Source organism: Triturus cristatus, chromosome 8 (assembly GCF_964204655.1).
Source record: "Triturus cristatus chromosome 8, aTriCri1.1, whole genome shotgun sequence".
Classification (NCBI taxonomy): Eukaryota; Metazoa; Chordata; class Amphibia; order Caudata; family Salamandridae; genus Triturus; species Triturus cristatus.
In genome coordinates this window covers 162,872,383-162,896,450 of record NC_140591.1, presented here as the reverse complement: position 1 = coordinate 162,896,450, position 24,068 = coordinate 162,872,383, and positions in this window count along the sequence as shown.

Below are 24,068 nucleotides of genomic sequence, written 5' to 3'. Positions count from 1 at the left end.
GATGCAGGTGTTATACACCCCACTGCAGCTGCATCAGGACACAATCCTAGACATTTTCTTCACATGAGCACGCTCAGCTCTAGTGCCCCAACCTCAGTGCACTGCAACTCACGGACACTGCTGTTTGCATATTGGGTGACCTCTGTACTTGCTCTTGCTACCACCATGATGCTCCGCAGTCGTCTCTGAAATGTTGGTGTTTTCTGTTTCCGTTTTAATAGTGTTCAAGTTGTTGCCAGCACCAACCACTCTGTGCGGGCTGGCTTACACTCACCCCACACACATCCAGCACAGGCGTCACTGTACATGTGACCCTGCCAATAAAGGGGCTGGGCGCACGTGCCCGTAGCCGGTTCCACAAACTACATGCGTGTGTCCATGTGGCCATAATGTATGCATGAGGGCCCCGGGCCCTACAACATTACATTGTGCTGTGTACAGCGGACGCAACCATGTCACCGCTGGCAGAGGGTAAGACCTTGGACATGTAGCTTTGTCATCACACACTCAATACGTAAGAGGAGTGGACTGGGCTGTCGTATGGAGGTCCAGCATGGGTGTGTGAATGATAATTCCGGCACTCTGGGCGTGGTTTATTACAGGAAATGTGCAAATGCATGTGTCTCTGTTGCGGTGTGGGTCTCCTTTGTGGGGTGTAGGTGGTCCCTGATGGGACTTAAACACCCACGTATGTGATCTAGTTCAGCTTCCATGAGCTCTGACCACACCCGCACCTGTTCGGCCACCTCCTTTAGGCATTCTAACACAAGGCATTGGAATGCGATGTGTGCCTCGGTGAAGTGTTGGGAGCCAGCCGTGGTGGGGGTTGTTTCCTGCTGTGTGGGTTGTGCAGGGGCTGGGGTCTCCTCTATGTAGCTTGGCTGCCCTGCTCCGGGGGGTGGGTTGCCTAAGATGTCCATGAGCTGCTGTAGGGCGTCGGTGTGGAGGGTGTGGTGGTCCTCTCCAGCATCACTGATGAGTTGTCTGGTCTGCTCTGCTGGAGGTGTTGTTTGTCCCTCTGCAATGTGAAGGGGAGATGTTTGTTGACTTTGGGTTGACATGTATGTTGGCACATTGTTCTAGTTTACATGCAGACTGTATGACAATGTACATTGTGACTGTTTGGGAGGTGCTGAATATTTGATGTGGGACAGTGGACATTTGGACTACATGACGGATGTGAGGTTCTACATGTACATTTCCATCTCATATTTTCCTGCTATGTTAGATGTGATTGTCTTGTTTCTGCGCATGAGCGGACCCAGTTGTGTCTTCTGTTCTGCAGTGTCGGTGTTGCACTTTGTACCACATTGTCGTCAGATGTGCTGTTATTGCTATGTGTGTGTGCTGTAGTGTGCCATGGGGATCAGGGACATGATCCTGGGTCATTGTGGGTGTGCAGTGTGCTACACATCGTTGGGCATGTGTGCCATTGTGCCCATCTCCCCCCCGTCACCCCAGTCCCTGGTCGTTACTCACCCTGTTGATGTTGTGTCAGGTCCTATCGGGCAGTGTCCGGACTCCCAACTCCCTGCACGGTCTCCACACTGATGACTGTGGCTTCCATTTTCTCCGACTGCATTCACGTTTGTCATATTGACGTTCAGTGAATGGTAGTGTTCTGTCACCACCGTGACACTGATCTGGTTTTCCTGCGGACTGCACCCGTCTGACTCTTCCTCTTCTCCTTGGCTTTTCCCGACCACAAGGTTCCTTGCTGGTGGTCTGTAGGGCTCCTGGGTTATGCGTTGGCCTCTGCACTTGGTCCGGGTGCATCCATGGTGCTACGCAGTTTCTTTTTTCTTCCTTTTTTTTGTTGTTGCTTTTATAGTGCATTTTCCCGCATGACGCGTGGGAATTGCAGGCCTGTCGCTGGTTTTTGCTGATTTTTGTATTGCGATGGGCCTCATCACAACTTTTTTTGCGTTCGTGTTTCGCATTTATGCGGCGTCGTTTTGACTTTATAGCAAACATTTGACGCATTATCGTTAACCTATCACATGGTCCCGCCGGATTGAGAATACCACGTTAACACAGCGTTATTTTCCCGCGATAGACTGCGATGAGAAGAATTGGGTTAGGCTACTTTTGCGGTGAGTAGCCTTGAGTGCCACATCTTTTGTGTTAAAAAAAAAATATATATATATATATATATATATATATATATATATGTCCACAAAACTGCTCCTTCCGGACTGTCTGGGTCCCTTGGAGGGAGGCGCGCACGCCGGCGGAGCTCACCGGCACACAGTATCCACACCGTCACATTCAGAGTAAGTGCGCTCTCAGAAAATCGCAGAAATAAACGGTGATACAATCACTCTCCCGGAGTTCTGCGATTTTCTGAGAGCGCGCTTACTCTGAATGTGACGGTGTGGATATATATATATATATATATATATATATATATATATATATATATATATATATATATATATATATATTCACTCCGTTGGTTCCTGGTCACCGAGCCTCTGCAGCGCTCCTCGTGGGTGCGTATCCCTGCGGCCGAACCACGCCGCTTTAAATCCACAAACAATCCCTCCGATTTGGAAGAAAACTGGGACGCACTCTCAGCAACTTTGTTTGCGTTTCTTTTAATAATTTGTTTCTCGGGATACAGGCATAAGCAGATCTACGCGTTTCGGTATCTCAGATACCTTGCTCACGATCAACTGTTACTTTGGGTCCGCCCACTATATGTTGGTTTGCAGTTGCATCATTTCCTGGCGGTTACCCAATTCCCTTTGCATTATGGAGAATGTAGTTTTGTGCATTTCCATGTGAATCGCATTTACAAATTAAATTCAATGACTTGGTTGTGTTTCACTTTGTCAAAGTATATAATGTCTCTTATAACAGGAACGAAAGTTCATTTCACTGCATTTTTAAGGAAAATAAAAATAAAAATAAAAATTTTTTTTTTGGTTTTGTTTGTGTGTATGATATTTTATTGGTTGTTATCCCTCCAATGGGAATTGATCTTATTTGTTCTGTTCAATTTCAAATTTTTCTCAATCGTTCCTTGTCCGTTAATGACTGATTTTATCTTGTGATTTGTTTTTGAATTTTTCACGATGTTTTCTTTCTTAAGCCTATGTTTTTATTTATAAGTGTATATAAAGCTCTTCTGATTGATTAAGGCCGTGCGGTTGTAATGCTCGTAATTTCAGAATGTATCTTGACTCTTTTTGGCGCAGTTCTTTTTCTCGATCTCCCCCACGTTCCTTTCTTGGGATGGTTTCAATTCCAAAGAATTTCAATTGTTTCCAATCTCCTTGGTGATGTTGCTCCATGTGTTTGGCCACTGCATTGGATCTGTCCTTATGTATTGTTGCTCTTATATGTTCCAATATTCTTTTTTTTAATTCGAATATCATACTTCCAACATACCTCAATGGGCATGGGCATTCCAATACATAGATTGTGTATTGTGTTTTGCATGTTATCAATTGTCGGATTTCCCATGTTTTATTATCCGCCAGTTCTATTTTCTTGGTTTGTTTGGCAATTTGGCAGGCTTTACACATGTGACATTTTACGAATCCTTTCGTTTTCAACCATGTGGTCTCTTTCTCTTTGCCTCGAAAGTGGCTATGAATTAGATGATCCTTCAAGTTTTTAGCTCTCCTGTAAGTCACTGTTGGATGCTTCCCAACCAATTCCTTCACAGTAACATCCAGTTGTAATATTTTCCAATTCTTTCTTAGAATGTTGACAACCTGTTTACTCTCCAATGAGTAATCTGTTATAAGACGAATTGGCTGTTGTTGCGTTGTCTTTTGTTTCCGAAGTAAACACTCTTCTCGTGTTTTGTTGTTTGTTTTTGCCCAGCATTTCTTCACTGTGTTGGTGTTATATTTTCTTTTTTTGAATCTTTCAATAGTTATATTGCCATGTTTTTGCCATTCCTGTTCTTCACTGCAGATTCGCCGAAATCCTCAGGAATTCCCCATATGGGATACTTGAGATCAGGGATTTGCCCCATTGGAGGGGCTGAGGAACAATGTGGAATATAATAATTTTTATTTTTATTTTTATTTTCCTTAAAAATGCAGTGAAATGAACTTTAGTTCCTGTTATAAGAGACATTATATACTTTGACAAAGTGAAACACAACCAAATCATTGAATTTAATTTGTAAATGCGATTCACATGGAAATGCACAACACTACATTCTCCATAATGCAAAGGGAATTGGGTAACCGCCAGGAAATGATGCAACTGCAAACCAACATATAGTGGGCGGACCCAAAGTAACAGTTGATCGTGAGCAAAGTATCTGCGATACCGAAACGCGTAGATCTGCTTATGCCTGTATCCCGAGAAACAAATTATTAAAAGAAACGCAAACAAAGTTGCTGAGAGTGCGTCCCAGTTTTCTTCCAAATCGGAGGGATTGTTTGTGGATTTAAAGCGGCGAGGTTCGGCCGCAGGGATACGCACCCACGAGGAGCGCTGCAGAGGCTCGGTGACCAGGAACCAACGGAGTGAATTCAAATTTACCGAGCGCAGTGACCGCTGAGTAAAGAGACTGCAAACGAAGATACACACACCGCTCGAAACCAAGATCGAGGTAAGCGTGTGTAAACTGTGCAAGTGTATACAGTGTATCCGCACCAGAAAACTCAGCTAAGTGTCAGGGAAAGTAACTAACGACCTAGATACAACCGCATTGAAGTTTCAATGTAGAAACGCGCGGTAAATTGTGGTATTTTCAAAAGTTACAATAATCCCCGATCGCAACGGCGCATTTGAAAAATAAAGAACTGAAACACATTGGGAGTACAAATACAGGCAGACAATCATGGAGAAACGGGAAGCGAAACAAAATGAATTATTAAGCTCGATGTTTGAAAAGGGCAATGCAGCCAAAGACCCAACCACAACCAATATAACGGAAAAAACGGACATTAGAAATAAAATACGTATCTGGGAAAAACTAAGCTGCAAGGAAATAAATAAATCCTGGGAGATCATTACTTTGAAAAAATATCTAGAAGTACAACGAGGTCCTAGAGGATTGAGAATAATGATAATGCCAAATCACCAAGAAGCCTCAAATGAACTATTACATGAATGGGGTGACTTTATATTAAAGTCATCATTAGGGTTAATTGAAATTCTGGTGAAACACATTGAAATTGGCCTAGATAAAATAAAGGAACAACTCTGTGAAGTAGAAAAAGAATTAACAGCAATGAAAATGACAACGGAAATGACCAAATTTAAAGAAGAACTGGAAGCACAAATCGATAGACATGAAGATATAGTGAGAGAACGCAAGCACTCGAAATTTATTAAGGATGCAAATGATTATGCAGAGGGACGCATATTCACCTTTTCCCGAAAATTCGATGCAATGAAGGAACAAGCGATTTGGAATAGCTCAATTAGTTTTTCGAGCAGTGCCTTTTCCTTAATGTCCAATGACCCCAGTGAGGGTGAACAATCAACAGAAGCAAATAAAAGCAAGTTATCTTTTTTAGGAGACATGCGTCTGGTATTACAGCAGAGACAATGGGAACAAAATCGACCGACATTCCAACAACAAAGGGGAAGAGGAAGAGGTCGACAATGGCAACAAAGAAACCCAAAAGAAGGGGCAAAAGAAACAAACACAACTACAGAAAGGATGGGAACGGAAACAAGGAGTATGCGTCGGAAGAACAAGTAATGGAAGAACTGCAAGTAATAAATCTATCCAAAAGACCCATTTCACAAATGGAAATATCTTTACTAAAAAGGGGCATACATTTTTGCCCAAAAAGAAGAATGGACTTAGCACAAGTACGGATAGATTTATATCTCTACATCCGCAAAATCAAATTAGCGAAATTTTTCACAGAAAAATTAAACAAACAAAAATCCAAAACATTGGAGGAAGTAACGGAAAGTGTACAAGTAAAAGATTCGGAAAGCTTCCTAACTCTTCTAAATTTGGATGCTATAGAGGGAGAAGAAATCCCATTAAATGTAGCAATCACACAAGGAGGAGCAGGCCTAAGTGGGATGAAACCAAAGTCAAAGTTTTATCCTCAATTAGCACCAGGAAACAAAATAGATCTTTTCCAGGAAGCGGTTGTCCAAGATCTTTACAAATTAAAAGGTCCGGAATTCAGAGATAATTTAACCAAACAAGAACGAGATGCCTTGGTAAATCTGGCAAATGATGATCAAATTGAAATCAAAATGGCAGACAAGGGGGGAAACATAGTAATCATGGAGAAAGGAGCATATGTTTTGGAAGCACATCGCCAATTGTGGAACATGAATTACTATGAAAAATTGAAAAAGAACCCAACCTTGGAGATAAAGGAAGCAATTGACAATCAGCTTCAAGAATGGGCAGGACAAGAATTAATAAATGAGGATGAACGAAAATATCTAACAGTACCACATCCTATTACAGCTACAATTTACTTCCTGCCAAAACTCCATAAGGATCAATCAAAACCAACAGGCAGACCGATCCTGTCAGCTAAGGGATCTTTGCTCGAACCTATGGCCAACTATATTGACTTTTTTCTAAACCCCTACGTAACTCAATTTAGCTCCTACATACAGGATACAACAGATTTACTGAGACTATTACAAAATACCCCCTGGCAGGATACATATCAACTGATAACAATGGATGTCATATCCCTATACACAAATATAGAGAATGACCTAGGATTGGAAGCTTGCAACTTTTTTCTACAAGATCGCAATATAAAATATTGTGAACACAACAAAATGCTTCTGGAAATGATTTCAATATGTCTTAATAAAAATATCTTTGTTTTCGGAGAAGAAGTATATCGCCAAAGGAACGGGACTGCAATGGGATTTTCATTTAGTCCCAGTTATGCCTGTTTAGCAATGGGATATTGGGAAAAAGAAGTGGCATGGAGTGCAAGTAATGACACAATGTTGAATAAGATTGTCAGTTGGAGAAGATTCATTGACGATTTATTTATCATATGGGATGGAACAAAAATGGAATTCCAGGAATACTTTAAAGTGCTAAACAACAGCAACACAAATCTGAAGTTCACGTATGAAATAAGTAATGAAAAAATAGTATTCCTGGACACGGAGATCTATATAAAAAATGGCCATATACAAACAACATTACACAGAAAATGCACATCAACCAATGCCACCTTAGAAGCTACAAGCTTTCATCAAGAATCCCTGATCTCAAGTATCCCATATGGGGAATTCCTGAGGATTCGGCGAATCTGCAGTGAAGAACAGGAATGGCAAAAACATGGCAATATAACTATTGAAAGATTCAAAAAAAGAAAATATAACACCAACACAGTGAAGAAATGCTGGGAAAAAACAAACAACAAAACACGAGAAGAGTGTTTACTTCGGAAACAAAAGACAACGCAACAACAGCCAATTCGTCTTATAACAGATTACTCATTGGAGAGTAAACAGGTTGTCAACATTCTAAGAAAGAATTGGAAAATATTACAACTGGATGTTATTGTGAAGGAATTGGTTGGGAAGCATCCAACAGTGACTTACAGGAGAGCTAAAAACTTGAAGGATCATCTAATTCATAGCCACTTTCGAGGCAAAGAGAAAGAGACCACATGGTTGAAAACGAAAGGATTCGTAAAATGTCACATGTGTAAAGCCTGCCAAATTGCCAAACAAACCAAGAAAATAGAACTGGCGGATAATAAAACATGGGAAATCCGACAATTGATAACATGCAAAACACAATACACAATCTATGTATTGGAATGCCCATGCCCATTGAGGTATGTTGGGAGTACGATATTCGAATTAAAAAAAAGAATATTGGAACATATAAGAGCAACAATACATAAGGACAGATCCAATGCAGTGGCCAAACACATGGAGCAACATCACCAAGGAGATTGGAAACAATTGAAATTCTTTGGAATTGAAACCATCCCAAGAAAGGAACGTGGGGGAGATCGAGAAAAAGAACTGCGCCAAAAAGAGTCAAGATACATTCTGAAATTACGAGCATTACAACCGCACGGCCTTAACCAATCAGAAGAGCTTTATATACACTTATAAATAAAAACATAGGCTTAAGAAAGAAAACATCGTGAAAAATTAAAAAACAAATCACAAGATAAAATCAGTCATTAACGGACAAGGAACGATTGAGAAAAATTTGAAATTAAACAGAACAAATAAGATCAATTCCCATTGGAGGGATAACAACCAATAAAATATCATACACACAAACAAAACCAAAAAAAATAAGGAAGAAAATGACAATGGACAGTTAAATGATTTGCCCCATTGGAGGGGCTGAGGAACAATGTGGAATATAGTAATTTTTATTTTTATTTTTATTTTCCTTAAAAATGCAGTGAAATGAACTTTCGTTCCTGTTATAAGAGACATTATATACTTTGACAAAGTGAAACACAACCAAGTCATTGAATTTAATTTGTAAATGCGATTCACATGGAAATGCACAAAACTACATTCTCCATAATGCAAAGGGAGTTGGGTAACCGCCAGGAAATGATGCAACTGCAAACCAACATATAGTGGGCGGACCCAAAGTAACAGTTGATCGTGAGCAAGGTATCTGCGATACCGAAACGCGTAGATCTGCTTATGCCTGTATCCCGAGAAACAAATTATTAAAAGAAACGCAAACAAAGTTGCTGAGAGTGCGTCCCAGTTTTCTTCCAAATCGGAGGGATTGTTTGTGGATTTAAAGCGGCGAGGTTCGGCCGCAGGGATACGCACCCACGAGGAGCGCTGCAGAGGCTCGGTGACCAGGAACCAACGGAGTGAATTCAAATTTACCGAGCGCAGTGACCGCTGAGTAAAGAGACTGCAAACGAAGATACACACACCGCTCGAAACCAAGATCGAGGTAAGCGTGTGTAAACTGTGCAAGTGTATACAGTGTATCCGCACCAGAAAACTCAGCTAAGTGTCAGGGAAAGTAACTAACGACCTAGATACAACCGCATTGAAGTTTCAATGTAGAAACGCGCGGTAAATTGTGGTATTTTCAAAAGTTACAATAATCCCCGATCGCAACGGCGCATTTGAAAAATAAAGAACTGAAACACATTGGGAGTACAAATACAGGCAGACAATCATGGAGAAACGGGAAGCGAAACGAAATGAATTATTAAGCTCGATGTTTGAAAAGGGCAATGCAGCCAAAGACCCAACCACAACCAATATAACGGAAAAAACGGACATTAGAAATAAAATACGTATCTGGGAAAAACTAAGCCGCAAGGAAATAAATAAATCCTGGGAGATCATTACTTTGAAAAAATATCTAGAAGTACAACGAGGTCCTAGAGGATTGAGAATAATGATAATGCCAAATCACCAAGAAGCCTCAAATGAACTATTACATGAATGTGGTGACTTTATATTAAAGTCATCATTAGGGTTAATTGAAATTCTGGTGAAACACATTGAAATTGGCCTAGATAAAATAAAGGAACAACTCTGTGAAGTAGAAAAAGAATTAACAGCAATGAAAATGACAACGGAAATGACCAAATTTAAAGAAGAACTGGAAGCACAAATCGATAGACATGAAGATATAGTGAGAGAACGCAAGCACTCGAAATTTATTAAGGATGCAAATGATTATGCAGAGGGACGCATATTCACCTTTTCCCGAAAATTCGATGCAATGAAGGAACAAGCGATTTGGAATAGCTCAATTAGTTTTTCGAGCAGTGCCTTTTCCTTAATGTCCAATGACCCCAGTGAGGGTGAACAATCAACAGAAGCAAATAAAAGCAAGTTATCTTTTTTAGGAGACATGCGTCTGGTATTACAGCAGAGACAATGGGAACAAAATCGACCGACATTCCAACAACAAAGGGGAAGAGGAAGAGGTCGACAATGGCAACAAAGAAACCCAAAAGAAGGGGCAAAAGAAACAAACACAACTACAGAAAGGATGGGAACGGAAACAAGGAGTATGCGTCGGAAGAACAAGTAATGGAAGAACTGCAAGTAATAAATCTATCCAAAAGACCCATTTCACAAATGGAAATATCTTTACTAAAAAGGGGCATACATTTTTGCCCAAAAAGAAGAATGGACTTAGCACAAGTACGGATAGATTTATATCTCTACATCCGCAAAATCAAATTAGCGAAATTTTTCACAGAAAAATTAAACAAACAAAAATCCAAAACATTGGAGGAAGTAACGGAAAGTGTACAAGTAAAAGATTCGGAAAGCTTCCTAACTCTTCTAAATTTGGATGCTATAGAGGGAGAAGAAATCCCATTAAATGTAGCAATCACACAAGGAGGAGCAGGCCTAAGTGGGATGAAACCAAAGTCAAAGTTTTATCCTCAATTAGCACCAGGAAACAAAATAGATCTTTTCCAGGAAGCGGTTGTCCAAGATCTTTACAAATTAAAAGGTCCGGAATTCAGAGATAATTTAACCAAACAAGAACGAGATGCCTTGGTAAATCTGGCAAATGATGATCAAATTGAAATCAAAATGGCAGACAAGGGGGGAAACATAGTAATCATGGAGAAAGGAGCATATGTTTTGGAAGCACATCGCCAATTGTGGAACATGAATTACTATGAAAAATTGAAAAAGAACCCAACCTTGGAGATAAAGGAAGCAATTGACAATCAGCTTCAAGAATGGGCAGGACAAGAATTAATAAATGAGGATGAACGAAAATATCTAACAGTACCACATCCTATTACAGCTACAATTTACTTCCTGCCAAAACTCCATAAGGATCAATCAAAACCACCAGGCAGACCGATCCTGTCAGCTAAGGGATCTTTGCTCGAACCTATGGCCAACTATATTGACTTTTTTCTAAACCCCTACGTACCTCAATTTAGCTCCTACATACAGGATACAACAGATTTACTGAGACTATTACAAAATACCCCCTGGCAGGATACATATCAACTGATAACAATGGATGTCATATCCCTATACACAAATATAGAGAATGACCTAGGATTGGAAGCTTGCAACTTTTTTCTACAAGATCGCAATATAAAATATTGTGAACACAACAAAATGCTTCTGGAAATGATTTCAATATGTCTTAATAAAAATATCTTTGTTTTCGGAGAAGAAGTATATCGCCAAAGGAACGGGACTGCAATGGGATTTTCATTTAGTCCCAGTTATGCCTGTTTAGCAATGGGATATTGGGAAAAAGAAGTGGCATGGAGTGCAAGTAATGACACAATGTTGAATAAGATTGTCAGTTGGAGAAGATTCATTGACGATTTATTTATCATATGGGATGGAACAAAAATGGAATTCCAGGAATACTTTAAAGTGCTAAACAACAGCAACACAAATCTGAAGTTCACGTATGAAATAAGTAATGAAAAAGTAGTATTTCTGGACACGGAGATCTATATAAAAAATGGCCATATACAAACAACATTACACAGAAAATGCACATCAACCAATGCCACCTTAGAAGCTACAAGCTTTCATCAAGAATCCCTGATCTCAAGTATCCCATATGGGGAATTCCTGAGGATTCGGCGAATCTGCAGTGAAGAACAGGAATGGCAAAAACATGGCAATATAACTATTGAAAGATTCAAAAAAAGAAAATATAACACCAACACAGTGAAGAAATGCTGGGAAAAAACAAACAACAAAACACGAGAAGAGTGTTTACTTCGGAAACAAAAGACAACGCAACAACAGCCAATTCGTCTTATAACAGATTACTCATTGGAGAGTAAACAGGTTGTCAACATTCTAAGAAAGAATTGGAAAATATTACAACTGGATGTTATTGTGAAGGAATTGGTTGGGAAGCATCCAACAGTGACTTACAGGAGAGCTAAAAACTTGAAGGATCATCTAATTCATAGCCACTTTCGAGGCAAAGAGAAAGAGACCACATGGTTGAAAACGAAAGGATTCGTAAAATGTCACATTTGTAAAGCCTGCCAAATTGCCAAACAAACCAAGAAAATAGAACTGGCGGATAATAAAACATGGGAAATCCGACAATTGATAACATGCAAAACACAATACACAATCTATGTATTGGAATGCCCATGCCCATTGAGGTATGTTGGGAGTACGATATTCGAATTAAAAAAAAGAATATTGGAACATATAAGAGCAACAATACATAAGGACAGATCCAATGCAGTGGCCAAACACATGGAGCAACATCACCAAGGAGATTGGAAACAATTGAAATTCTTTGGAATTGAAACCATCCCAAGAAAGGAACGTGGGGGAGATCGAGAAAAAGAACTGCGCCAAAAAGAGTCAAGATACATTCTGAAATTACGAGCATTACAACCGCACGGCCTTAACCAATCAAAAGAGCTTTATATACACTTATAAATAAAAACATAGGCTTAAGAAAGAAAACATCGTGAAAAATTAAAAAACAAATCACAAGATAAAATCAGTCATTAACGGACAAGGAACGATTGAGAAAAATTTGAAATTAAACAGAACAAATAAGATCAATTCCCATTGGAGGGATAACAACCAATAAAATATCATACACACAAACAAAACCAAAAAAAATAAGGAAGAAAATGACAATGGACAGTTAAATGATTTGCCCCATTGGAGGGGCTGAGGAACAATGTGGAATATAGTAATTTTTATTTTTATTTTTATTTTCCTTAAAAATGCAGTGAAATGAACTTTCGTTCCTGTTATAAGAGACATTATATACTTTGACAAAGTGAAACACAACCAAGTCATTGAATTTAATTTGTAAATGCGATTCACATGGAAATGCACAAAACTACATTCTCCATAATGCAAAGGGAGTTGGGTAACCGCCAGGAAATGATGCAACTGCAAACCAACATATAGTGGGCGGACCCAAAGTAACAGTTGATCGTGAGCAAGGTATCTGCGATACCGAAACGCGTAGATCTGCTTATGCCTGTATCCCGAGAAACAAATTATTAAAAGAAACGCAAACAAAGTTGCTGAGAGTGCGTCCCAGTTTTCTTCCAAATCGGAGGGATTGTTTGTGGATATATATATATATATATATATATATATATATATATATATATATATATATATATATATATATATATATATATAAAAACAATCCTCACGTGTCCTGCAAAGGATTAAGAGGCGCACTCGGCATTCAGTAATCCTGCATTTTATTAAGCCGGAACATGATAATGTCCCTACGCGTTTCAGTCTCCTGACCTTCTTCTCGGGGAAATTGCGTGAATGTTTTTGCTGTCGACCTTTATGACGTTGGCCCGTCCCTCCTCTGGGCCAACCACAATAATGACCTCCAGATGTATTCTGGTCATGGTAGTTCATCAAGACTTTCATAATTTGAAAAAAGTCAACAGGCGTCTTTAAATTAATCCCAAATGGGCCGCAATGTTCATGTTCCCTATATCGGCATCCACGCCTGAAAGCTCCTGGCAAGTCCATCATGAGGGGCAGACCAGGACCCCCTATGCGCCAATCCGCGATTAGCGAGGTGGTGCAGCCTCTGTATCGGCGCTGGACCGGCGCCGCCAAAACATCAAAAAACAATCCTTACGTGTCCTGCAAAGGATTAAGAGGCGCACTCGGCATTCAGTAATCCTGCATTTTATTAAGCCGGAACATGATAATGTCCCTACGCGTTTCAGTCTCCTGACCTTCTTCTCGGGGAAATTGCGTGAATGTTTGTGCTGTCGACCTTTATGACGTTGGCCCCTCCCTCCTCTGGGCCAACCACAATAATGACCTCCAGATGTATTTTGGTCATGGTAGTTCATCAAGACTTTCATAATTTGAAAAAAGTCAACAGCCGTCTTTAAATTAATCCCAAATGGGCCGCAATGTTCATGTTCCCTATATCGGCATCCACGCCTGAAAGCTCCTGGCAAGTCCATCATGAGGGGCAGACCAGGACCCCCTACGCGGCAATCCGCGATTAGCGAGGTGGTGCAGCCTCTGTATCGGCGCTGGACCGGCGCCGCCAAAACATCAAAAAACAATCCTCACGTGTCCTGCAAAGGATTAAGAGGCGCACTCGGCATTCAGTAATCATGCATTTTATTAAGCCGGAACATGATAATGTCCCTACGCGTTTCAGTCTCCTGACCTTCTTCTCGGGGAAATTGCGTGAATGTTTGTGCTGTCGACCTTTATGACGTTGGCCCCTCCCTCCTCTGGGCCAACCACAATAATGACCTGCAGATGTATTCTGGTCATGGTAGTTCATCAAGACTTTCATAATTTGAAAAAAGTCAACAGCCGTCTTTAAATTAATCCCAAATGGGCCGCAATGTTCATGTTCCCTATATCGGCATCCACGCCTGAAAGCTCCTGGCAAGTCCATCATGAGGGGCAGACCAGGACCCCCTACGCGGCAATCCGCGATTAGCGAGGTGGTGCAGCCTCTGTATCGGCGCTGGACCGGCGCCGCCATATATATATATATCCAAGGAAAGGAGTCCAAAGTTGAAGATAACTCGAGCCCACACAGTCAAGGTTTCCAGGTATTTTATTTTTCAAATTGCAGACAAGGACGGTGCGTTTCGACCACGTCTGTGGTCTTGGTCACATGACCTCCGCCTCCAATACAGTGATATTTAAAGGTACAGATAAGTGACACACTTATAGACATAAAGAAAATACTAAATGTTAATGCACATGTAAATTATAAAGGTGATACATGGGTAAAATGCATGCTTGGCAGATAAATAGATGTTGCATTTTGGTATCTTTTGATTTCTGTATGGGTCTAAAGTTAGTGCCATGATTACTATGTGTTGCGTCTTGAAAAGGATATGTATGCATGGTTCAAGATTCAAATATTTCTCGGTGTAACTGAAGAAAGTCAGTTTGTTGTTGCATAAATTGATGGGTCTAGTGCCCCTATCAGTATTAGTGACTCAATAATCCTACTCAATTTGTGTCATAGGTTTAATTGGCTAACAATAGAGTCATGATAGAACTCTAATTGGAGTGTTAGTAAGGGTATAGTACCCTAGTGTCTAAGTGAATAATGGAGTATTATGCGGACTCCGCCATTATCTCTAGTGCGCTTATTCATAACATGAACGTGATGTTGTATGTTGGCTCCCGGTTATACTCATCTGTAAAAAATAGAAACAACAATCATGGTCAAGATCAGTGACAGTCATGCGACATTAAAAAGATAACAACATCATGTGCTTGTTGTACCAACTTTTTCCCTCCCAACAAGACGTAATATACAGTTTGCATTTATCTGCTGTGCACCAATGAAAATAAAAATGAAAAGCGGTGTGTGTTAAAATCTATTCGAGGATAGAGGTGGGGTGTGGTATAAACTCCAGGCATATGGAAATGTGCCTAATTAAGGTTCTATAAGTGAGAATAAAGTTCCTCATCTTGATTTAGACCATCAGGGAATTTTGTTCCTGCTAGGAGGATAAGGCATGATTCACGTTTACGCAGTGCTGCTGTTCTATTACCTCCTCTGGGGTTAAGAGTGACTGTATCTAAACCAAAAAATCGGGCTTTCGTCCAGTCAGCTTCATACACTTTGGCGAAATGTCTCGCTGTACTGTAGCTTAGATCTCGGTTTGTGATAGCTCGCCAGTGTTCTAATATGCATTTTTTTCATGGGGAAGGTTGTTGACTCAATATACCAGAGGTCACAGGGGCATATGATTACGTATACCACAAAGTCAGTATTGCATGTTTGGGGATTCTCCATTGCATATGTGTTCTCTCTAGAGTTGTCTCAGAAACATTTGTGCTGTATCTGCAGGCTTTGCACTTTCCGCATTTGCGGAAGCCTTTCGCTTGCTTAAGCCAGTTATTTTCCTTCGGCTGAAGGTGACTGTGTACTAACATATCTTTTAGATATGTACTTCTTTTGTATGTGACAGATGGTAACATACCTATTTCATTTCTCAAGATCGGGTCTTGTCTGAGAATATCCCATCTATTTTTCAGAATTCTGCGTATTTGGTGGGATTGACTGCAGAATTTGGTGACACACCTTTTGGGTTCCTTGGTATGTTTTTCATATGTCTTTATTGGATTCATTTTGGTCTTACCTAGAATCTCATCTCTCGTGTGTTTCTCAACTCTTTTCTGATTTTTTCGAGTACCCTCTTTCCCTGAATCTGTTCATCATCTCTTATTTAGTGTGTTCATACGATGGGGAGGTGCTGCAATTATGCCTTGCCTTAGGAATTCACTATACAGAATTGCCCATCTGAAGCTTGGGGGGTGAGAACTAGCGGCATGCAAGATAGAATTTCCTGCTGTTCCCTTTCTAAACAAGTTGGTGCTTATCCTATTGTTTTCAATTGTGAGTTTGAGATCTCGTAAATCAATACATTTCTGACTGAAATGTTGTGTAAATTTCAGATTCACATTGTTCAAATTCAAACAGTCAATAAACAAATTCAAATCATTTTCCGTGCCTTTCCAAATGAAAAAAATGTCATCGATATACCTGAGCCATTTTGAGACATTGTAAATCCAATGTTCCGTGTGGTCGCTCCAGAGCACCTGCTTCTCCCACCAGCCTACCATGAGATTGCGTAGCTTGGGGCGAAGCAGGTGCCCATAGAAGTACCTTGCAAATGTCTATACAAAACATTTTCAAAAAGAAATACATTTTCTTTGAGGCATGTTGTAATCATGCCTATGAGCATTAGTGTATGTTCTAGAAATTCAGCTTCACGTGTCTTAAGAAAGAACTGACATGCCTTCACACCATCTTCGTGTCTGATACTGGTGTATAATGCCTCTACATCAAAACAGACCAATCAGTCATTATCTCCCAATGTGACATTTTTGATTTTCTGTCGTATCCCTCAGGTATGATGTGAGGTTTGTAACGAAGGCAAAAAGGAAGTGATGGACATATGTGCTGGTATTTTCCATGAGACTGTCCTTTGATGACACTATGGGCCTGCCAGGGGGGTTAGTGACATTTTTGTGAACCTTCGGAAGAAGGTATAGTGTGGGTGTTGTAGGGGGGTGATTTATAAGAAACTGTTTTTCGTCCCAGGTCAGCAAACCTTGTTCATGCCATGTCTCCAATTTGTTGTGATATTTATTCTTAAGGTCAATAAGGTATGTTTTAGCCACCCTCACATAGCATGTCTGGTCACTAAGCTGGTGCTGTGCCTCTGTACAGTCATGAGGACCAAGTTACCCCCTTTATCGGAGGGTTTGATGACCAGGTCACGATCATGCTGAAGGTTGCTGACTGCCTGCCATTGGTCTTTGGACAGATTCTTGCTTATAGTGGTGTCTTTCGTGAGTCTGAGGAGGTCTTGGTCTACTAAATCACTAAGGACATCGATATTGTCTTTGGCGAGTGTGGGGACATAGCAAGATTTGGCTCTAAAGGATGCTTGGGCAGCTTTGCCGGTATTGATCCCCAGTAGGGCTGTTATGTCAGTAGTATGTGTGAGGTTGAAGGGGTCCAGGGGATCACTGCTAGAAACTTGTGATCCCTGTTGGCCAAGAGTTGTCAAGGTCTGTAATGTGGAAATGTCGTCAATAGCTCATCCTACGTCATCCAAATCTTCAGGTCTAGGTATCAGGCCTATGGTATCTTTCCTGTTGGCATGCATTTTACATAATTTGAGTTTTCTTTCGAATTTGTATATATATAAATTACTTTTTGAAAAATGAATGCTGCTAAAAATGATCAATTTCTGTTTGACCAATAATTTCTTTTTATTTGGCTAGGAGGTATTTCAGCAGCTGAGGGGGGTTGCCATGGGGGGCCTGCTTCTCCCCCAGCTACGCGTGTTTACTCGTGGGTTGGTGGGAGGAGCAGGCCCTCAGGGTGCGCCACAGCATGGAATGCGAAAATCATGTGGTAAGCTGGTGGAGATGTATTGACAATGTATTTATAATTTGGCGGGGGACTGAGGAGAGTGCTGCGTCATTTGTCGAAGGCATCAATAGGATCACCATGAATTTAGAATTTACAGCTAAAGATTAATAGACATGCTATTGAGTTTCTAGATGTCCATGTATATGTTAAGAGTGGTAGATTGGAATCCAAAATACATCGCAAAAGTACGACAGGGAATTCTATCCTTTATGCATCTAGTTTTCACCCAAAACATCTAATAAAAAGCATTCCATACGGGGAGTTCCTGAGATTGCGTAAAATCTGCAGCTCGGAGGTTGATTTGGCGGAATGTCAGACAGAGGTCACTGAAAGATTTCTAGAGCTAGGGTATGATTCTGGTATTATCAATCAAGCTAGAAGAAAAGCCAATGAAAGATCTAGAGAGTCTATTTTATTTCAGACTCCGCCGGTACTCGCCATGTGAGTGAGAAAGACCTCACAAATGACAATGAGGTCAATAACATCAGACTCATCACCACTTTTAGCCGACAAGAGAGACAAATCAGATCTATCTGGAGCAATTCTTGATGGGATATATATATATATATATATCCAGAACCAATCACGCCTCTGTCAAAGAAACGGTTCTGACACATGCCCGGGACCTCTCCAGGTAAATTTTATTCACCACTCGGATACTGGTACAAAGTCACAAAATAAAACACCTGGCAGACGCGTTACGGCGAATGCCATCCTCATTGCCAGCATTGTGTTTCACAAAGTTGGTTTACATGGGGCTTTTTCATACTATTCGATGTCATCCTATTGGTGCTCGTACAACCAATCAGAGAGCTTGCTGGTAAAGTCTCTATCTGTAGTATGGTTTTGGATTTTGCTGACGTTTTAAAAGCCCCTGTGTCAAATGACATCGGAAAGCTCCCATCAAACAGGGCATGCAGGCAGTCCCATTCAGCGAACGTAGGTTCAGTAACAGTTTCGGGCATATAGTAATGCCCTGACTGTGTCAGCTGTGAGGCCACCCACTCACTGTTGCGGGGTCATCAATGGCGATAATATTAGCCTGGAGGTGTCCCGTTCAGCAATAATTTGCTGCTCTCTCTCCGATACCTCAATCCTTGTCTCGGCCGGGGGGCGCCGCCGTGTGCATTCAGCACTTTCCCCAAACAGCTTGTCGGCTTATCGGCGGAGTTCCAGAGCGAGAGGCGTGTCAGAATGCAGCGCGGACCGCTGCAACAATATCCAGAACCAATCCCGCCTCTGACAAATAAACAGGTCTGACACATGCTCGGGACCTCTCCAGGTAAGTTTTATTCACCACTCAGATACTGATACAAAGTCACAAAATAAAACACCTGGCAGACGCGTTTCGGCGAATGCCTTCCTCATTGCCAGCATTATGTTTCACAAAGTTGGTTTACATAGGGCTTTTTCATACTGTTCGATGTCATCCTATTGGTGCTCATACAACCAATCAGAGAGCTTGCTGGTAAAGTCTCTATCTGCAGTATGGTTTTGGATTTTGCTTACGTTTTGTCAAGTGACATCCGAAAGCTCCCATCAAACAGGGCATGCAGGCAGTCCCATTCCGCGAATGTAGGTTCAGTAACCGGTTCGAGCATATAGTAATGCCATGACTGTGTCAGCTGTGAGGCCGCCCACTCACTGTTGCGGGGTCATCAATGACGATAATATTAGCCTGTAGGTTTCCCATTCAGCAATAATTTGCTGCTCTCTCCCCGATACCTCAATTCTTGTCTCGGCCGGGGGGGGGCGCCGCCGTGTGCATTCAGCACTTTCCCCAAACAGTTTGTTGGCTTATCAACGGAGCTCCAGAGCGAGAGGCGTGTCAGAATGCAGCGCCGACCGCTGCAACAATATCCAGAACCAATCCCGCCTCTGCCAAAGAAACGGGTCTGACACATGCTCAGGACCTATCCAGGTAAGTTTTATTCACCACTCAGATACTGGTACAAAGTCACAAAATAAAACACCTGGCAGACGCGTTTCGGCGAATGTCTTCCTCATTGCCAGCATTGTGTTTCACAAAGTTGGTTTACATGGGGCTTTTTCATACTGTTTGATGTCCTCCAATTGGTGCTCGTACAACCAATCAGAGAGCTTGCTTGTAGAGTCTATCTGCAGTATGGTTTTGGATTTTGCTGACGTTTTAAAAGCCCCTGCTCTCAAGTGACATCCGAAAGCTCCCTGTTCGCATAGCCCCATTCTCCCGACCTTGTGGATGCTTCTATGGTGGTGCTTCTTAGAGTACGGCAGTGTTGGGGCCCAACAGTGGGGCATGTAAAGTGTAATAATGGAAGGCACTGTAGACTCATGGATCACTGGTATGGACCAGAAGTCACGAGCGACTCTGGTCCGTTTACTTAAAGCCTTCTGGCCATGCCTAGCCAGAAGGTGATACAATGTTTGTGTACAATTCCGGGTTGGGGGTCTCCATGCTGCGAAGCAGCCAACGACTAGACCGCTACATCCCATTCCAAATCAGTTCAAACCAAAAAAAAATAAAGATAACACACATAGTCAGTGAGCCTTTGATTGAGCTTCGGATGAGGTCTTAGATTGTAACGATGTCGCTGATTTTCACCTCTCGGGATTACTGGCTCTTCTGTCACCGACCGTTCTTATGTCCTGAGGTCCCTTGGACTTTCGGAGCCACCACGCTCATACTCGGGCCACCTGTAGCGCTATGGCTTCCGCCTAGCCGCCCATTTCCTTCGTCAGGGACCTCCTCGACTATTGGTCTCTCTACTTCTGAGTTAGGCACTCTCTTGAACCAAGATATGTTTCGAGTGATGACTTCTCCATCTTTCTCGGCTGTCACAGCAGTGCCTTTCATGCCTTGGACTAGCCACAGTCCTGGTTCATAGGGTGTGCGGAACTTTCCTCCGCTGCGACGATTTCTTACAAGGACAACACACCCTGACGCCATCGGTCGGACCTGTGCTCTTCTCCGCCTGCTCGCTCTTTCATTGTTGGCTGACCTCCTTGCTTGCGCGCCTGCCGGGTCATAAGGTTCAGGTTCCCAGTTGTCTGCTACAGGAATATTGTCTCGCCTTTGCCCAGATAGCATCAGTGACCATGGGTACCTTTGAGTGGTGCAGTGTGGAGTGCTCCGGTATTCCCGCAGGAACCTCTGGAGAGCGACTTCCGGGTCGGACTGTTCAGCCACGGATATGCGTAACACTTTGTTCAGCGTCCGCATGAATCTCCCTGCCTCTCCGTTTGCTTGCGGCCACTGCAGTGTGATGCGATGATGTTTGACGCCTAGGCGCACCAGAAAATCCTTAAATTCGTACACTTGGAATGGGGGTCCATTGTCTGTTTTGACAACGTGAGGTAGTTCGAAGAGTGCAAATGTCTTATCCAGCATAGGTAGGAGGTGGTCGAATGCAGTCGATGGTAGTACTTCCACCACGGGGTTCTTCATGTACCCATATATCAGGACGGCGGTCACTCGCCCGTCTGGAAAACTTCCAAAGTCAAGACTGATCCATGACCAAGGTGACGGTGCTGGCTCTTCGGTTATCACCGGAGCTGGAGCCTCCGGGCCTCCCATAAGTTGACATGCCCGGCACCTGCGTACAAAGTCTTCTACAGTCTCCTCTAGGTTCGGGAACCAAATCTTCTCCCTCAACCTGGCTTTCATCCATCTGGTGCCTTGGAGACCCTCATGGGCTAGAGCGGTCACTCGATCCTGGAGGGTCAGGGGTATGACAATGCGCGAGCCTCTCAAGACCACTCCACTGGCTGTGGCGCTTAGTTCTTCATGAACTCGCCACACCTTCCCGAGGCGGGCTCGGTCTATTTCGGTCCATCCACTGATATCGTGGAGAAACCCGGTCCACGAGTCTTTTCGTATCACTTCCAGCACTTTCTTTAAAACCATGTCCGACTGGGTATGAATCTCAATTTCTGACAACGTTAGGGCTTTTGGGCACGCCCACTGTGTGACCATGCTGACAAACTCCTCCGTCAGTTGTTCTTAGTCGGAGGTGTCTTCGGGAGCAACGGCTGGATGCCGTGATAAGAAATCCGCTGGATTTTTGGCACCAGGTCTGTATACTAGGTCAAGTTGATAGTGCTGGAGTTGAATCGCCCACCTTTCGATCCGTGGCAGTGGGTGGGGTGCAGTTCCTTTGAATAGCGGAACAAGTGGTTGGTGATCCGTTACCACGCGGAATGGGTGTCCGCTCAGATATAGATGAAAACAGTTGCAGGACCCATGTTCCTGGGTTTGTTTCTTGGGACAGCAAAGCTCCAAGGCCTACAGGGCTGGCGTCCACTATTAGTTCAGTTGGTCGATTCGTATCGAAATATGCTTGCAGAATGCTTCCTGTTCCTCCGGGCCCCACTTCCACACACTGTCTTTCTTGGTCAGGCTTCGCAACGGCTCTGCAACCATTGCAAGGTTGGGTATGAATCTCCCGCAGTATGTCGCCATACCTAGGAAGCTCCGAACTTCTGACGCTGTTGTAGGGGCTGGAGCTAGTTGGATTGCTTGTGATTTTCGGGGATCCACTTTAACACCCTCCTGGCAGAAAACGTATCCAAAGAATTCAATAGTCTTTTAAAAAAACGGACACTTTTCTTTATGGAGAGTCACTCCGGGTTCTGCGAGACGTTGGAGGGTGGCCCTGAGTCGCCAGTGATGATCTTCTAATGTCGCTGAATGAATTAAGATGTAATCGCTGACATGTAATACTCCTTGGAGCCCAGACAGGACTTCCCTTACGGCGTTTTGGAAAATTTTGGCGGCTGACGATATTCCAAAATGTAGTCTTTTATATCGCCTGAGCCCTAGATGTGTCGCAAAGGTAGTTATATACCTGCTTTCCTCCGCCAACCTCAACTGGTGATAACCTGCGTTGAGGTCTAGTTTAGAAAACCACCTGGACCCGTTTAGATCAGCAAGGATATCATCCACGGTGGGTGTTAAGTGTCTTTCCCTTCGTAGTGACTGGTTGGGCATGCGCATGTCTATGCAGAGTCTGATTTGTCCAGGCTGTTTCGGCTTCTCAGCAATTACCATGGGTGACACCCAGGGGATTGGTCCAGTTACTTTCTCTATCACCCCTTGTTGTTCAAGTTTAAGTAGCTCCTGCTCAACCAACGGTCGGAGATGGAATGGGATGCGTCTGTGTCTTAAGGCTACGGGCTTTACTGACGTGTCAATGTGCAATCGCACCGGAGGTCGTTTCCTGCTCCCTAGCCCTTTGAATAGCTGTGGGAATAGTTCTAGGATATCTTCTGTTTGCAGCACTCTTACCGCATTTGCGAACGTCACTAGGCTTAGATCTTCGACGGTGTGATTCCCCACAAGGATATCCGCTTCTCTATAGACCACATGGAACGTGGTTGTTACCTCATGACTTTCTGACTTTACTTTCACAGTCATTTTACCTTTCAGCGGTAGAGGCGTTTGACTCCCATACGTGAGAATTTTTACTTTGGATGGCGTGAGTGAGATTTAGTCTCTTGTAGTGTTGGCTCCCCATCACATTGACCGAGGCTCCGGTGTCAATGAGGGCCGCAATAGGGGACCCTGCAATCTCAACAGCACATGTTGGCTGAGGACGTCGCCTCCGTTTTAGGTCACTTGCGAATGATATGAGAAGGCACTCTTCTTCTTCGTCAGTGGACGGGTCTTCGAGGTATGTTCTGTGTTGCGGGGATGCCTTCAGCATCCGTGAAATGTCGGGTTCTTCAATCGAGAGGTGTCTCACTACTTTCGTCAGTGGTCGTCGTACTGCACTTCCTCTGCCCCGCATACCCCCTCTGCATACGCTGGAGAAGTGATTGGGAATCCTGCACTTCGAGCAAGTCTTCCCTCGGGCAGGTCACTCGCTTGGGGCGTGTTCTTCTTTACAGTAATATCCGCACTGCAACTGACGCGGCCTTCTCGTGGGCCTTCGCCCCCTATTGCCACGCCCTGGGGTGTAAGCTGCGTCCACTCGTTCCGTTTTGACGGTCACTGCTTGACTCGCTGTGGGCATGAATGCCGCTTCCATCGCTGTGGACCGGACTTCGGACAGGTCGTGTGACCGTGCTAGTACAAGCATATCTTCCAGGGAGATCCTGGGCTGTCGAAGAATGAGCGTCCTCAACGTTTTGTTTCGGCACCCCTGGATTAGCTGCACGTGCACCTCTTTGACCGGATCAACTTCAGTGCACGTGCTGGCCAACTCTCTAAAGCGTGCGTGGAACGCGTCCATCGACTCTCCCTCTCTCTGACGGCCCTGTC